Source organism: Mesoplodon densirostris, chromosome 1, assembly GCF_025265405.1.
Source record: "Mesoplodon densirostris isolate mMesDen1 chromosome 1, mMesDen1 primary haplotype, whole genome shotgun sequence".
Classification (NCBI taxonomy): domain Eukaryota; kingdom Metazoa; phylum Chordata; class Mammalia; order Artiodactyla; family Ziphiidae; genus Mesoplodon; species Mesoplodon densirostris.
In genome coordinates this window covers 51,106,111-51,123,452 of record NC_082661.1, presented here as the reverse complement: position 1 = coordinate 51,123,452, position 17,342 = coordinate 51,106,111, and the positions used below count along the sequence as shown (strand labels likewise).

At 38.2% G+C, this 17,342-nt stretch overlaps 1 protein-coding gene across 1 annotated transcript in view; it reads left to right on the top strand.

Annotated features, from left to right (window-relative positions):
- SHLD2 (shieldin complex subunit 2) overlaps nt 1-17,342 on the top strand; it is a 95,129-nt gene that overhangs the window by 226 nt on the left and 77,561 nt on the right. The window contains exon 2 of the mRNA XM_060079922.1: nt 888-943. The gene's annotated coding sequence lies outside the window, so the exon portion shown is untranslated. The remainder of the gene's footprint in view (nt 1-887; nt 944-17,342) is intronic.

The window sequence follows — 17,342 nt, the reverse complement described above, 5'->3', positions numbered from 1 at the left end:
CCTCCTTTCCGCCCGCGCGCCCTTGGGCGCGGGGCAGCCATCCTGCCACCCCTGCGCCTGTCTTGGGGCGGCCCGGAGAAGCAGCGTTTGGAGGCCGGGCTAAGAGCTTGGCTTTATCCGCTGGGACTTCGAAGTTCGAACTCTTGTCATCGGAGTTGGAGTTTTGAAGTGGCTTGCAGGAAGTGGAAGGGAGAAAGCCTGGGAGCTGGGGAATCCCTTACCTATTGGCTTTCACCACTTTAAGTTTTTACTTTTGTTCCATTCAACCACTCAATGAGGTTGAGATGAAATAGTTATGTAAATCGTTGTATCTTTCTAATATTTACTGAGTGTGCTTCCCCATTTCAGGGATACGTTCTTGAAATAGTCTAAAAACAAGGACACTATAGAAATGCAATAATACTCCCGGATATTGTTTCTCAGTAGTATATGTATTAATGGTCCAGAATAGGATTTGTAAACGTTAAAGGACATGAGGGTTTAATTATGTACTTACACATACTTGATGAGAAATGCTAAAGTTATACATTAGATGCTTGTAAAAGTCTAATGACTCAGTTTTTAAGACAAGCTATCAAAGGCCGCATAACCAGCTTTAGCGGTCCCAGTGTACTTTTGTGATTTTAAAATGGCACTTTTTTGACCTGCAAAACGATTTTGCTTCCTGACATTCACTTTATTCATCTATTAGCATATGGAAGAGAATGTTTTAATTCTCACAGTATTCTGTACAGTATTAGGTGATAACCTAGATCAACTAAATTACATTCATCTATTCAGTGTGCTGTCAAAGCAAAAAAGGCGGAGCTTATCTTATTTTTATCTTTTTTTTTTAGTATTATCTTAATTGCTACATAAATGATGTATATTTGTATTGTGTTTTTCAGTGATAACTATTCTCTGGACTGAATCCTGAATTTGTCTTGTTGGTCAAATTATTAAGGTACTAAATTTCCTTTTCACTTGATAGCATAATTTTATATTGCAAAAACAACAACAAGCAAATACAAAGTATCAAAATAAGGTGATTAGAATCAGTAAATGTGGAAATTTTTCCCCTTCAGATTAAATTCTTAGGTATGTTTTGAGGAAAGTGGTTTAAAAGCTTAGTTTTATTGCCCTTGTTTATCTCTTTCTTGATAACTGTAGCCTTCAGAAAAATAAATGTTTAACTTTGCTTCTTCCCAGTTTTGTTCACCTGAATTCAAGAAGGTAGAAAGGCTATGGAAGGAGTGAGGAAATTTTAATGGAGAGTCTCCTATGTGTAGATGTTTTACGAAATATCTCTAAAAGAACCCCTAAAGTAGATTTTTTAGTTTTTAAAATCATTATGTTTTTAAATTATTTACAAGTTGTAAAAAAAAATCCAACTGTATAGATAGATTTTTTAAAAAGAGTGGAATCATCCAAACACTGTCCTGACCCCCACCTTCCCATTTAGTAAGTAGTTGGAATGTTTCTTTTCATTCTGAAGTAGGTATTATAATTCCTGATTTATCTGGAGGGTGGACTGAGGCTCACAGAGACCAAGCAAATTGTTGATGATCACCTAGAAGGTAAATAGCACGCTAAGATTCAAACCATGTATCTGACTCCAAGTTATGCTATTTCTGTTATTCCAAGAAGTATTTTAAGTGTTTGTTGCATTTAGTTTAAAATTATTTACTGTGATGTAAAGTCTAGTGGGTTTCAACTTTACACTGATGACTGCTTTATAAAATATACAGATATTTTTCAAATTAAATTTTATTGATTATAAATTTCCATTCAAAAGGAGGCTAGATTGGGGTTGACATGTATACACTAATATGTATGAAATAGACAACTAATAAGAACCTGCTGTATAAAAAATAAATAAAATAAAAATTTAAAAACAAAAGGAGGCTAGAATTTAACTTGAAGGGAATTTTGGTCATTTGATAGCATTCAACAAAGACAACTGGTTTTCTGCCTTTAAGGTTTATGAGTTTTCCTTAGCTGTTTCAAAATTCCAGGTCTTTTCTCTTTGATTCATAGCATGTGTTTGTGCTTTCAAGTGCTTTAAAAAATATTTAGAATTATTTTAGGATTTAGAAAGACAGCATATAAATATAGGAACAACATAGTTGTTTTAAAAATAATTTAATTTGGAAAGGTAGTACATACTTTCTACTTTCTGTCTCTAGATTTGTCTGTTCTGGACATTTTGTTTAACTGGAATCATGCAATCAATATATGGTTCTATATGGGAACATATGTATATGTATAACTGATTCACTTTGTTATAAAGCAGAAACTAACATACCATTGTAAAGCAATTATACTCCAATAAAGATGTTAAAAATTTTTTTTAAAAAATGGTTCTTTGTGACTGGCTTCTTTCACTTAGCATATGTTTTAAAGATTCATCCCCGTTGTAGCATGTATCAATATTTCTTTTCTTTTAATGGCTGAATAGTGTTCATTGTATGGCTATAGCCCTCTTTTTAATCTATTCATCTTTGATGTACATTTGGTAATTTCCACTTTTGGGGTATTGTGAGTAATGCTATTATGAACATTCTTGTACAAGTTTTTGTTGGGATGGATGTTTTCAATTCTGTTGGGTATGCACTTTGGAGTGCAATTGCTGGGTCTGTGTTTAATCTTTTGAGGAGATGCCCAGCTGTTTTCCACATAAGCTGGACCATTTTAATTCCTATAGGCAGAGGATTCTAATTTCTTTGTATTCTCCCCAACACTTTTTTTTTTTTGCAGATTTTTATTGGAGTATAGTTGCTTTACAATGTGTTAGTTTCTGCTGTACAGCAAAGTGAATCAGTCATACGTATATATATGTCCCCTCTTTTTTAGATTTCCTTCCCATTTAGGTCACCACAGAGTACTGAGTAGAGTTCCCTGTGCTATACAGTAGGTTCTCATTAGTTATCTATTTTACACATAGTAGTGTATATATGTCAGTCCCAATCTCCCAGTTCATCCCAGCCCCCCAACACTCATTATTATCTGGTGTGAAGGGGTGACTCATTTTGGTTTTGATTTGTATTTCCTTGATAGCTAATGATGTTGAGCATCTTTTTTATGTACTTATTGATGATTTGTATATATATTTTAAAAATAAATGTATATTCATATCCTTCTTCCACTTTTAAATTGGATTGTCTTTTTATTGTTGACTTGTAAGAGTTCTTTATATATTTTAGATATAAATACTGTATCAGATATTTGATTTGCAAGTGTTTACTTCCATTCTGTGGCTTGTCTTTGCACTTTGTTGATGATGTCCTTTGAAGCACATAAGTTTTGAATTTTGATGAAGCCCAACTTATAAATGTTTTCTTTTGTGGCTTGTGCTTTTGGTGTCATGTCTAAGAAACCATTGTCTAATTGAAGGTCGTGAAGATTTACACCTGTGTTTTCTTCTAAGAGTTTTGTAGTTTTAGTTTTTACATTTCAAGTTGATTTTTTGTGCATGGAGTAAGGAAAGAATGCAATTTCATTCTTTTGCATGTGGATAACCAATTGTCCCAGCACCATTTGTTCAACAGAAGACTATTTCTTCCCCACTGAAGTGTCTTCACACTCTCTTGAAATCAGTTGACCTAGATGTGAGGGTTTATTTCTGCATTCTTTAGTTCTTTTCCACTCACCCATATGTCTGTCCTTAGGCTAGTACCACAGGGTCTTGGTTAGTGCAGCTTTGTAATAAGTTTTGAAATCAGGAAGTGTGAGTCCTCCAACTTTGTTCTTTTTCAAGGTTGTTTGGTTCTTCTGAGTCCCTTGAATTTTCATATGAATTTTAGGATCAGATGGTCTATTTCTGCAAAGAAGCCAGCTGGAATTTTAGTTTTATGTTGAATCTATAGATCAACCTGCGGAGTGGTGCCATTTTAACAATATTATATCTTCTGATTCATGAACATGAGATGTCTTTTCATGTATTTGGGTCTTTTAAAATTTCTCTCAGCCATGTTTTGTCTTTTCAAAATATAAGTTTTGCACTTCTTTTGTTAAATTTATTACTAAGTATTTTATTCTTTTTTTTTTTTTTTTTTTTTTTTTTTTTGCTGTACGCGGGCCTCTCACTGCTGTGGCCCCTCCCATTGCGGAGCACAGGCTCCGGACGCGCAGGCTCAGCGGCCACGGCTCACGGGCCCAGCCGCTCCGCGGCATATGGGATCCTCCCAGACCGGGGCACGAACCCGTATCCCCTGCATCGGCAGGCGGACTCTCAACCACTGCGCCACCAGGGAGGCCCAGTATTTTATTCTTTTTGATGCTATTATAACTGGAATTGTTTTCTGAACTCCATTTTCACATTATTCATTGCAAGTATACAGAAATACAGTTGATTATTGTATATTGATCTTTTATGCTTCGACCTTACTGAACTCATTTATTAGTTCTGATAATTATTGTAGTGGATTCATTAAGATTTTCTCTATACAAGATCATGTCATCTGCAAGTAGAGGTAGTTTTACTTCTTTCTTTCCAATCTGGATGTGTTTTATTTTATTGCGTAATTGCTCCTTACTCTTTTTTACTGTTATATAGTTCTTCATTGTATGGATGTGCCATGATTATTTTTGCTATTCTATTGATGGACGTGTAGGTTGTTTCCAATATCTTGAAGTTACAGCGGTGCTGCAATGAATAACCTATTATATAGAATATCAGTTTTCAAACTCTTTCATCTCAGGACTACTTTACCTTAAGAGTGAATAGTGAATTTGAACTTAGAAAGAATTTAATAGACATCAGAATTTTGTTTTTCTTATAGAGTTGTTTAGTTCATATTTGACATAAATTTTCCTATCTGGATATTAAAAATGATATAACAAATCAAATATTTAATTTTTTTAAAGGGCTTTTAAAACAAGGAACTAAAAATCTTGATTTTTTATTTAAATCAGGTCCCCATGTTATTAATTTTTATTTATTTATTTATTTATATGGCTGCTTTGGGTCTTCGTTGCTGCGCGCGGGCTTTCTTTAGTTGTGGCAAGTGGGGACTACTCTTCGTTGTGGTGCGCAGGCTTCTCATTGCGGTGACTTCTCTTGTTGTGGAGCACAGGCTCTAGGCACATGGGCTTCAGTAGTTGTGGCTCGCAGGCTCTAGAGCGCAGGCTCAGTAGTTGTGGCGCATGGGCTTAGCTGCTCTGCGGCACATGGGATCTTCCCAGACCAGGGCTCGAACCCGTGTCTCCTGCATTGGCAGGCGGATTCTTAACCACTGTGCCACCAGGGAAGTCCCCCCACGTTATTAATTTTAATAGGTTTTAGTTCTCAAGTGCTTGTCAGTACCTCATTAATCAGCCAGATGAGTGTGGGGGAGAGAAGAGTACCCCATAAAGAGGGGAGACCATTTACAAAGCCCTGAAGATAAATGACAGCATGGTTTGAAAATACAGGGTAGTGTATATTTTGGTTAAAAGCAATTTGATCATCATAACAGTTTGGCTTAAACAGCCGTTATGAATATCTCCAGTTCTGTTTTTTATTCAAGTATTGGTAATTTTGGTGCATCATGGATTGTTTTTCAAGTCTTTGTGCCATAGTTTTCAGGATAATTTTTTCTAATATTTGCTTTTGTGCTTCTGATGGATATTCAGAAAAGTTTGTAATTTTGGATTTTTTTTCCCCTTTAGTGAGTATGTTTTTGTAATAAGCAGAAAAACAGTAAAAGAAACTATATCCAAGAAAAGGATCTGAAATTTTCAGGGTTTGTAGTCTTTTTCCTCTTAAAAAACTTTATTTTTCTTAATAAATCAAATGTCAGGTATATCTGCTTGGCTAGTTTGGCTAGTTTCATTTTGCTGTGTTGCTGAATAATATTCAACAAAGGTTTTATCAGCTCTTGCTTAAGGGTTCTTTCCCTGTTATGAGTAAACATGAAAAATCATAGTAGGTTCTTTGTCCCTTTAAACATAGCATGCAAGAAACAAGTGAGGTCTCTTAAAAATTAACTGTTCTAAGCTAGGATTTTGAACTCACGTGTATGTAATTCATTATGTCTCTGTCTCTCTTTTTTAAAATTGATGTTAGGTTTTTTGCTTTCCTTATAGGTAAAAAGGATAGTACATTCAGTTATTCATTATTCAAGATGCCTCACCATTCAGCTCCACTTATTGATCTATGTGGATGACCCTCTATAACAGCAAATCTTTATTCTATCTTTAGCATTTTCTCTCTGGAAATTTTAGATCAGTTGTGATTTCAATATGGAATTAGGGAAAAGAAAGAAAGAAATTATAAGCTAAAAATTGCAACACATTTCTGATGCTGTTAAAAGCAAACATAACTGAAAAATATACTGGAGAAGCAAAAAGTACCTTCCCATTGGCCATGATGGAAAGTTGCAGAAGAAACAGACTTTACTGTGAAGCATAGATGTGTGTATAATTATACTGAGTTTGCTCCTTAGTGAAAGGCAGAAAAGAAAAACATGAATGAAGCAGTAGGGATTAAGGTAGAGACACTGGTAATGTAAGCAGATAAGTTAAGGGGTCCCTAGAGAAGGAGAGCCAGGAGTGGTTTTCTTGACATAAGAGAAGCCATTTTGTGATCTAAGCCTGGCCACAATGCTTGCCCTTGAACAAGTCTCAGTAATTATGATCTTAAGGGAACTGAGGGAATGCAGGAACGGAGAAAACGCAAACAATAGTGCAGTGATAAAGCAGAGTCCTAGTTCCTCCTTAGGGGATATACATAATAATATATCTGAGTTCTGCAGGAACTGAAGTCCCATCCAGGTGGAGGATGGAATGATGTTGACCCTCCTGACTTCGAGACACTAAAGCTTGGACTCTGTTGACCTTTCCCTCAATTTGCCCCAGTTTGTTTTTGTTTTGTGTTTTTTTGGCCATGTGTTATGCCAAATTCTCCTCTGCTCAAGTGCCTACATGAATATGCAGGTACCCTTACCTTAAAACTTCCCCACTTTTGCTGTTCTGGGAGACACTGCTTTGGGAAAGATCCCAGGTGTTCTCCTTACTTGCTTCAAGTAGTAATAAATCCTTCCTTCTCCCGATCTTTGGCTTGGTTGTGTCTATTGACTGGATACCCACCCAGAGGCCAACCCAGTTTTCAAGTAACAGTAAAGGCTGGAGTTGGCTAAGTAGCAACAATTTAACTTCCTGATCTGGATAGCATGCAATGAACAGATATTCGTTAGCTTTGTTAGTTAGGATGCTTTGGCCCTCAAGTAACAATATCCAAATAAAGATGGCTTAAACTAAAGCCATAAACTAACTAGTAACTGTTATCCAACAAGAAGTCCAGAGGCAAGGATATTCATTGTTGGTACAGGGCTTAGTGATCCATTGCTTCAGGGACCTAGGGCTTGTCTCTGTGTTATTTTTAGCAACTTGGTGATATCTCTCCTCATGGTTGCAAGATTGCTACAGTGATTCCAGGGGTCACATGCAGACACAACCAAGTATTATGAAGAAGAACAGCAGTTTCCTCCCATACATATCTCTTTATTGGTGAAGAAAACCTTTTCCAAAGGCCTGCCAGCCAGCTCAGCTCTCTTAGGCCCCAGTAGCTAGGATTGGTTATTTGCCCATGCTCTTGCTCTAAGGGAGGCTAGAAAGAGGACTTTCTGGCACTTTTAGCTTCTGAAGTATAGGCAGGCTCTGCCAGCAGGGGAGAAAGTTGTGGAAGGAATAACTGTTCAGTTGGCAGCCAACAGTGTTTACCGTATTTGCCATCAAAAATAACATCCTCTCCATGCTATCTTATTGTGATAATACATTTTCTTAGAATACAAGTACAGTTTAAGAGGGGTGAAGTATTCTTAACCATGACACTGGGAATTGTGATGCTTATGGTTTCATGTTCTCTACATTGAGAAATCTGCAGATTCTAGTTCCCTTTGAAACTATCGTCATTATGTTTCATGTTCTCTACACTGAGAAATTTGCAGAGTCTAGTTCCCTTTGAGACCTTATATAATGATGATAGTTTTAAGATTATGCCTCCTTTTTTTGAACAGCTTTTTACCATTGACAGCTTGTGAGGCAATAACTCCATGCTGTGGTGTTTGCTCTGTTGCCACACAAGAGGACAGAACAGAAACCCATCCTCAACTTCTGGGGGAAAAATCTGGCGTTTATAATGAAATATCAAGTGCTCAAATGATTTCAACAGATTTTCAGATGGAGCTGCCATCAGTAACTTATTGTCATTGGTGTAACACATAGGCAAATGGCTTAAATTAAGATGACTAATCTAGCATTTATGTTGAAATTAGAAGTTCTTCTTATCTTTGTCCTAAGGTTGGAAATGACAGCCTCATCATAGTCTCTGTTACAGTAACATACTGTCAGAAACACAGCTTGAGATAAGACTGTTTTGAAGATATATGGGGTAGCTATGTAAAGGTGCCCTTTACATAGTTTTGTCCTCCACAGAGTCTTCATCAACTGTAGAATCTTTATGATTGCATTCTTGTAGGGCCATCTAAAACCAAAGAAACACAAAGGGATTACATCCTAGATTCTAGAAGTTGATATCTGCCATCCATACACACTGAAAATTCCAGTCAGCTGTTTAAAAAAAAAGAAAAAAAGAATGAAGTATCGGTGAAAAGGTGTTAATACAGAAAGAACAAATATCTGGACTTCAAGAACATGGGGTATTTCTGATGAAATGTTCAAATTAAAGCAAATATTTATCCTTCATGTGTTTTTTCTAGGTCAGGTATAAAATGAAATTATTTTGAATAATAATTATCTGGTATTTTTATGTCTACTTTTTTTTTTTTTTTTTTTGCGGTACGCGGGCCTCTCACTGCTGTGGCCTCTCCCGTTGCGGAGCACAGGCTCCAGACGCGCAGGCCCAGCGGCCATGGCTCACGGGCCCAGCCGCTCCACAGCATGCAGGACCCTCCCGGACCGGGACACGAACCTGTTCCCCTGCATCAGCAGGCGGACCCTCAACCACTGCGCCACCAGGAAAGCCCTTTATGTCTACTTTAATGAATTATAGACTTTGACTATCTTCTGTAATTTCATATTCTTTTCTGCCTTTAAAAAAAATACAATACAGGGGGCTTCCCTGGTGGCGCAGTGGTTGAGAGTCTGCCTGCCGATGCAGGGGACACGGGTTCGAGCCCTGGTCTGGGAGGATCCCGCGTGCCGCGGAGCGGCTGGGCCCGTGAGCCACAACTACTGAGCCTGCATGTCTGGAGCCTGTGCTCCGCAACAAGAGAGGCCGCGATAGTGGGAGGCCCGCACACCGCGATGAAGAGTGGCCACCGCTTGCCACAACTAGAGAAAGCCCACACACAGAAACGAAGACCCAACACAGCCAAAAATAAATAAATGAATAAATAGATATTTAAAAAAATACAATACAAACACCAGAATAGTGAACCCAACCACATTCAACAAGCAATCACAATTGGCTTTAAATTAATTAGAAAAAGTTTAAGTGGAAAAACTAAAAAAACCAAGCCCTGAGAAGTTCCAATTCCTTGCCTCTTATGGTTTTCATTTATTTTAACATTTACTTAGAGAAAAATGAAAAAGTGTACAAATGAGAATAACAGAAGGACTACCCCTAAGTCCATGATACCTTTTTAACTACAGGTGTTCTTCACTGACCCAGCTCTTGGTGTCTGAACTCAGAAACAGGCTAGATGGGATAGCAATGGTTGCTTAGATTTTATTCCTAACCTATTTCTATAGATTCATGTTGTTTCTAATCTAAATCACAATTTTTTCATATTGGTTCTCAATATGGAACATTTACGTTTTTCTAATTTTTCTCTATAGTTATCAGTGAAAGCAGAAATAACTGGCAAAAAATCAATTACAGGAAATTCCCTGGCAGTCCAGTGGTTAGGACTCATCACTTCCATTGCAGGCGGCCCAGGTTCAATCCCTGGTTGGGGAACTAAGATCCTGCAAGCTGCACAGTGCAGACAAAAAAAAAAAAAAATCAATTAGAATTTTAAAAAGTAGGATAACACCTGAAAAATTTGAAATATGAAAGAATAATGCTTAAATATATATATATCTAGGATCATAAAAGCACTCCATGATGTAATTAAGGTAGAATACAGGTATCCCCCACTTTTGGAAAGTTCACCTTACTCCACTTCGCTTTTATGAAAGACCTACATTAGTACCGGTTTTCAGTACCTAAATGAAATCTGAAGAGGACTTTCACTTTATGAAAAAGGTGAAAAGCAAAAATAGCGCTTGGTGTTTGTCTTGAAGGGAGCCAAGCTGTTATAGAGACGGTGCACCACCAAGCTCCTTCTCAGGAACCACACTCAGCATGTCAGCATCAAACAGCCATAGCTTTGAACTGTTCCTGTGTGCATCTATGCTTTATCTCAATTTATTTTGTGCATCCATTAGCTAGATGTCTCCTAAGGTAATTGCTTTTCACTTTACACCATTTCAGCTTATGAAAGGTTTCAGAGGAATGCTCTACTTTCGCATAGTGGGGGAAAACTGTAATTGGAAAAATAGAAACAAAAACAATGACTAGGTATTTTCGATTTTTCCACTTTTGAAAATTGATTTTTTATTTATAATAATTTTCTTTTTTTTTTTTTTTTTTTTTTTGTGGTACACGGACCTCTCACTGCCATGGCCTCTCCCGCTGCGGAGCACAGGCTCCAGACGCCGCAGGCAGGCTCAGCGGCCATGGCTCACAGGCCCAGCCGCTCCATGGCACGTGGGATCCTCCCGGACCTGGGCACGAACCTGTGTCCCCTGCATCGGCAGGCGGACTCCCAACCACTGTGCCACCAGGGAAGCCCATAATAATTTTTCTTGAAATAATTTTTCTTTAGCAATAATTTTAGATTTACAGAAGAGTTGTAAAGATGCTACAGAGTTCCCTTTGACCATCTATCCCTACTATCAACATCTTATATAGCCACGATGCATTTATCAAAACTAAGAAATTAATGTCGGTACAGGTATATTTATTTTTGATTGTCATTTCAGCCAAATTATCATGTTGACCAACATACTTTTTGCCAAATTACCTGTAGCTGTACTATGGATCTTAATCAAGATCACTGCTATGTCCTCATAGCAGGACGTGCTTTCAGGTGGTCATGTGACTTTAATCCCTTGTCCCTCAGGCTACAGATGCTTGGTTGCCTTTCAGGAAGGTGCCTTTGGGCAGCAAGTGCCTTTTGGCCTGCCATGTCCAGTCTAAATGCTGGCCCAGAAACCTATGACGTGACTTGGTCAGAAAGATGACTTTCCAATTTTAATTTCATTTCTCATTTATATGTATCTTTATAATATCCTTGTCCCCCCTTCTAAATGTGGTCCAAGTGTTTTCTTTTTTTAAACAAAAGAAAATCCTGGTCAAAATGGTATGAATTAGGTAGCACTGTCATAGTTCACTGTGGCTGGAGTGTGAGTATATGTGTTGGGGGGGAGGGGGAGAAGCAGGAGAAGAAATGGGAAGAGATCAGGTGGGGCAGCTCACCAGATGGTGTGTCTCTTCAGAGGACCATTTCATTGGCCTTACTGATATCCTCTGTTGTATGTTCGTTCTATGTGATTTTTGATTCTAGAGATGGGGATCTTTCATAGTTCTATGACATTTTCAACTGTTACCTCTTCAAATACTGTCTCTACTCAGTTCTATCATCTCTCACTTTATCTTCTGTGTATCTTACCTATTCTTTTTATGCAACTTTTTATTTTTTTATGTTTTATTCTATAGGTGCCTGGGGTCAGGCAAAGTGCCACCTTAATCCAAGGTTTGTAATTCCCGGGACCATGAGACAGTGCAGACCTTGGTTATAGGGGTTTACTTTCAGATGACTGTTAGCGTGAGGGTGTTGCCCTTTAGGGTTACAGATTATTGTGGGGATACTCTCTTACTAGACTCATCATTTTATGTGGGTCCTGTGCTTTGAATTGTGTTCCTCATACCCTATGACATCATCAAACAAAAATTTATATTTTCCCTCATGATCAAATGCCCTCAGATCAAAAGCAGCTCCATTGCTAACTTACTGTAGGTTCCTGGTTTTCTCTTACAGTTTTAACTAGGTAATTCCTTACTATCTTGTTATGGCTTAGTGACTTTTAAGGATTTGTTTTTTATAGTTCACCTAGTGTTTTTAGTTGTTTTCATAGGATGAGTTGGCTTGACTCTTGCTCATCACTTTGGAGAGCTGGAACTTATGTTGTTATTTACATATTTAAGTATGTCTAATATTGATCATTGTAAACACATACTCACACAAGATCCTTTTGTATTCTACTTAAAGTTGCATTACAGTTATAGATTCATATGGGAAGAATTGATATATTATTATTGAACCATAAAAGTATGAAGCACCTTCCATTATATTCAAACAGCCTCTATTGTTCTTCACAGTTTTTATAGGCTAACTTTTATTCCTATGTACTTTATTTATTTATTTTAATTTTTTTTAAGATTTTTTTTTATGTGGACCATTTTTAAAGTCTTTATTGAATTTGTAACAATATTGCTTCTGTTTTATGTCTTGGTTTTTTGGCCATGAGGAATGTGGGATCTTAGCTCCCCGACCAGGGGATGAACCCGTACCCCTTGCATAGGAAGGCATAGTCTTAACCACTGGACCACCAGGGGCGTCCCTATTTATTTTAATTTAAAAGAAACTTGTCTTGATTCTTTGTTGGATTTGTTTCTGTTTTGTGTTTCTGTTTTGTGTTTCTGTTTTAAATGGCTTTAGCCTGGAGAAGGCACCCTATGAATTTACATAACTGTCTTTGTAAAACTCTGTAATTGCATTGTTCTTAAAATGGAAATAGGAACTTATTTATGGTCTTTTATTTGACTTTCATATCCAAATTAAAATGTGGTGGTTGTCTACTTTAAAATTTTTAACTCCTTAATACTCAGATTTATTAGAAGATTTTAAGGTTTATTTTCTCTCTCACATTTTACTTAATTATTCATTCATTCATATAGAACTGTTTATTGAGCACCTCTTATTGACCAGAGCCTGCAGTGAACAAGACAGACAAAGACAGAGCTTGGGAAGCTAGATTGCAAGGAGTGCTAGAGAGGAAGTAACAGGGTGCTGTGCTGCTTTAGATAGGGTGGCCAGAGAGCCCTTTTCAAGGAAGAAACATTTACATTGAAACTAAAGGCTGAGTTGGAGCAACCTATATAAAGAGCTATGGGTACAAGTGAAGGAAACAGCATGTGGAGAAGCCATGAGAGGGGAAAGACCTCGACATATTTTAGGAATGGACAGAAACCAGTGTGATTTTGGAGAGGTAGATTATGTCGGCAAGGGCTTTACCTTTTCACTTTTTGTTCAGTGAGAAACCCAATTGCAAGTGTAATGGGCATAAATTTTGTAAACTACAAATTTGAATGTGCAAACATAACTTTCATTATTTTTCTATAACTAAAACTTCCTTAACTCTGGAGCTTCTTATTTCTACTGGGTAATAGAAAACAATCTTGCCAATTTAGGATAAAGTCAGTACCTTCTGGTCTAATTTATTAGTTAATTCCAGGTTTACTCAGACCCTTGGGTAAATAATCAGTCCTTTGGATAAATGTTCAGTTTTTTCACATCCCCCCCCCTTTTTTTTTCTGGGGTGGAAGGTATTTATAGAGAAGCCTTATAATATTTTCTGGCACTGAGGAAGTGGCCTCTCATCTTTGTGCCATCCTCTGCCCTTGGCCACTACTAGGTTGTACCTTGTACTGGCTTAATCTTGAGTGGCCCTGTCTGTTCTTCTGCATCTGAGGCTGATGTCCCTGATGCTTCCATGGCCTCTGGTCAGCGGGTCTGTGTGTGCTGGGTCCTCCTTAAACCCAGGCTCTTTTGGGCCCACTGACCCAAGGCAAACTCCTTGTGGTTTCCACATTTTGCTGGCATGCTTGGGACTCTGAGGTCGCTTTTCAGGAGTGTGGTCTGGGCATGTCATTGGTATTGCTCCCCTTCTACATTGATGTAGTGTTAGTTGCAAGCTTTTGCTAAAAGGCTTGTGGTTCCCTGGACCATAACTTGGGAAGGGGAAACATAATTATCTTCTATTCTGGGTCCTTCCCCACAAACATACTGGAGATCTTTCTCACCTTTCCTCACCCTGAGACTTAGCCCCAGATGAGACAGAAGGTAAGAATTTTGAACTTGTATCTAAACTATTTCTAATTCCTCTTTCTTTCTGCACTCCTTTCCCAGGTTTTTATGTCCTCTCAATTGCTGTGGAAGAATTGCATTTACGTCACCACCTGCTACTTCCTCTGTGCTGTAGTTTACAGTATAAACTCTGCCAGCAGAGTTTTTTTGCCTTGGGGTGTGATATTTAAAGCCATGGTTTTAGAATTTAGAAAAGCTCTTTTTTCAGATACTGCCATTGAAATCCTTATCTTTCAAGAATTATGGTTTCAATGGATTAAGGAGCTAATTGTAAGAGGTGAAGCTGTAAAAGTCTTAGAAAAAATGTAGGTATAAATATTTATGATCTTAGACTAGGCAGCAGTTCCTTAAATAGGACACCAAAAACACAAATAGCCAAAGAAAAAATAGATAAATTGGACTCGTCAAAATGGAAAACTTTTGTGTATCAAAGGATATTATCAAGATAGTGAAATATCCAAGTACCAGTATCTTTTCATAGAGTAAAAGGGTCCAGAACTCCGGATAGAATTCTTAGCTAGAGATGTAAATTTTGTCATCATCAGTGAGTAGGTAATGTAAATACAGTAATCCTGGGGTGGATGTTAGAAGAGCAAAGAGAGGAGCCCTGGGGGAGTGTCAGAATCTAAGGGCTGAGTAGAGAAAGGAAGGAAGGATCTGAGAGGTTGAAATATGAGTATGAATTACCATAAAAGCTTCCCCAACTCCATTTTAAGTTTCTTGAGGACTAAGACCATCATGTTCATCATTTTATCCACAGTTCTTATCATAAAGTAGGTTTTCAGTAAATGTCATTAAATGAAGACTGAGAAGTTTTAAGAAAAGAGTGATCAGCAGTGTCAAATGTAGAAAATAGGTCAGCTGCTATAACGACAGAGCAGCAAGTAGCTGATTGATCATCTTCTACAGAACAGTTTCAGTGGAATCTCCATGGTAGAGATAAATGCCAGGTTGCTGAGAACTGGAGTGAATAGTTGTGAGAGAGTGGAAGCAGTAAGTGCAGACATTCTTTTCAAAAAGCTTGTAGAGATACAGGATCGTAGGTAGAGAGCATATTCTATCAAGATGAGAGAAAAGTTCAGCATGTTTATGTGCTAAACAGAAAGAGTCAGAAGGAACGGAGAAGTTGATACAGGAAGAAGGAGGTATGTGAGATTGATTGAACATTGTCCTTAAGAGTAGAGGGAACAGAGTGAGGATACTAGGTTTCAGTAGGAATAGGAATGTTGTTTCCATTGAAGTAGGAATAAAAGGATGGTGCAGATGGAGAAAAGTGTTTGGGTTGTAGGTGAGGAATTTGGGGCATCAACACACTTGATGAATTTTTCAGTGAAGTGGGGGGATCACCTCATCAGCTGAGATTATGGAGGATGGTGATGGTGATTGTAGGGAGAGTTTGAGGAGAAAGGGAGAATTTCATTGAGAGAAATGAGAGGGCTAACTGAATGGGATTACTTAAAGGAATTGTAATAATTTTTCATGGCTCTGGTATATATAGTTGTGTGATGATTTTTTCCCCCCTCTCTCAGGCCTCACCAGGCTGAGGGGCTGAGCAGACAAGTTGAACAACTGGACTGATTTTGGTTTGAGTTTTACAGGCCAGTGTGGCAGACAGAGTAAGGATGCAAGAAATTATAGTAGTTAGAGCATTTCAAGTTCTGGGCCATTGAGTCTAGGCTCAGTAGCGAACAAATGAAACCAGAAAGTAGCTGCTGGGATATGAAGTGGTCAAGACTGGATATTGGATTTTAAGATTAAATAGGAGCAGTTGCTGGTTATGACTGAATGCAAGATCTGGCTATGGAATGGGTTTCAGAAGTGGAGAGAAAGTGAAGGTTCCCGGAGTTGAGATAAGGGAACTGTAGAGCTAGATTTTACAGGAGTCAGCTGCACAGGAAGCGAGTGGCTCAGAATGGTGGCAGAGCAAGGGGTGGGAAGATTTTGAACCAGGTTCCAAAGCCTTGAGTGAATGTGGGCGAGGGACCAAGAGACCAGTGGATGACAAGGAGAGCGAGGTAGCAACAGATGACTTAAACCTCAAAAGACGTACCTTTATCTGAGGGTAAAGAACTGTGATGGTGAACAAGGCATGACTTCCATGCTGCACGTTTGCTGAGTGGGAGAGAATAGCTCGCACCCAGATTCGTTTAGAGAGCAAGACTGCTGGCAACCAATTTAAATTGGTTGGGGTTTAGGGAATTTGTTTGCAGTGGAACAGTGTAAAGGGTTATCAGGAAGTATAGCTATTGGAGGGTGTGTGATGGTTGAAGAGGGAGACAGTACAGAGCAGAAATGAGATCAGAGTGCAGCAGGAAAGAGGGATTAATCGTAGGGGCTTACATTTTGGATGATTGTAAGAATATGGTGATGTTAGCTAATCTCAAAATTTTTATTAATTTTGTGGGAAAAATGCGTTGATGCTGACAGACTGAGGTTCTGGGTTATGCACAAAGCTAGATGAGTTCATCGTTTTCAGGTCTACTTGGCAATGTTTAGCAGTCTGTGGCCTTTGCTCAGCATGTCATAAAGAACCCTAGCATGGGGCTGTTTTCTTTTTGTCAAGGCTTAGCCCTGGGAAAGGAGGAAGGCAGGGGTGGAAGTGATTGGTGCTCACTTAATTTTTTGGCCTTGGCAAACTTGTCTCTAAGGGGTAAGCATATGGATAGAGGTAACCCTGAGTCCATATTGGGGTGAGAAATCAGGTCTTCAGACCTTTGCACAGCAGATGCCAGGTTAAGAGGGAGTATAAAAATTTCTGAGTCACAAAACGAGGGAATGGCAATATAAATAGTTCTTGATCTCTTTAAAGGCATGTAAATTTAGTAATATTGCAGCAATAGTTTAGCCATATTTAAGTTATAAAGTATAACCTGAAATACTACATGTTAAATGTGTTTTGATTTTTTTTTTTTGGCCGGGCCGTGCAGCTTTCAGGATCTTAGTTCCTGCACCAGGGATTGAACCTAGGCCACAGCAGTGAAAGTGCCAAGTCCTAATGGATGGACCGCCAGGGAATTCCCTAAATGTCTATTTTTGGACATTTAGAAAATGTATCAATTGATAAAGTTACAAAATAATATTCTGAGAGTTTTACCTCTCCCAATATGCCTTAAAACCAAAGGTTACACTACATTAATATTTGGCATATTTTAAATATGCTTTCAGACTTCCTCAGGTCACAAAATACTTAGAATCATGATGCATGGTGTTTTTGCAGAACACTAAGAA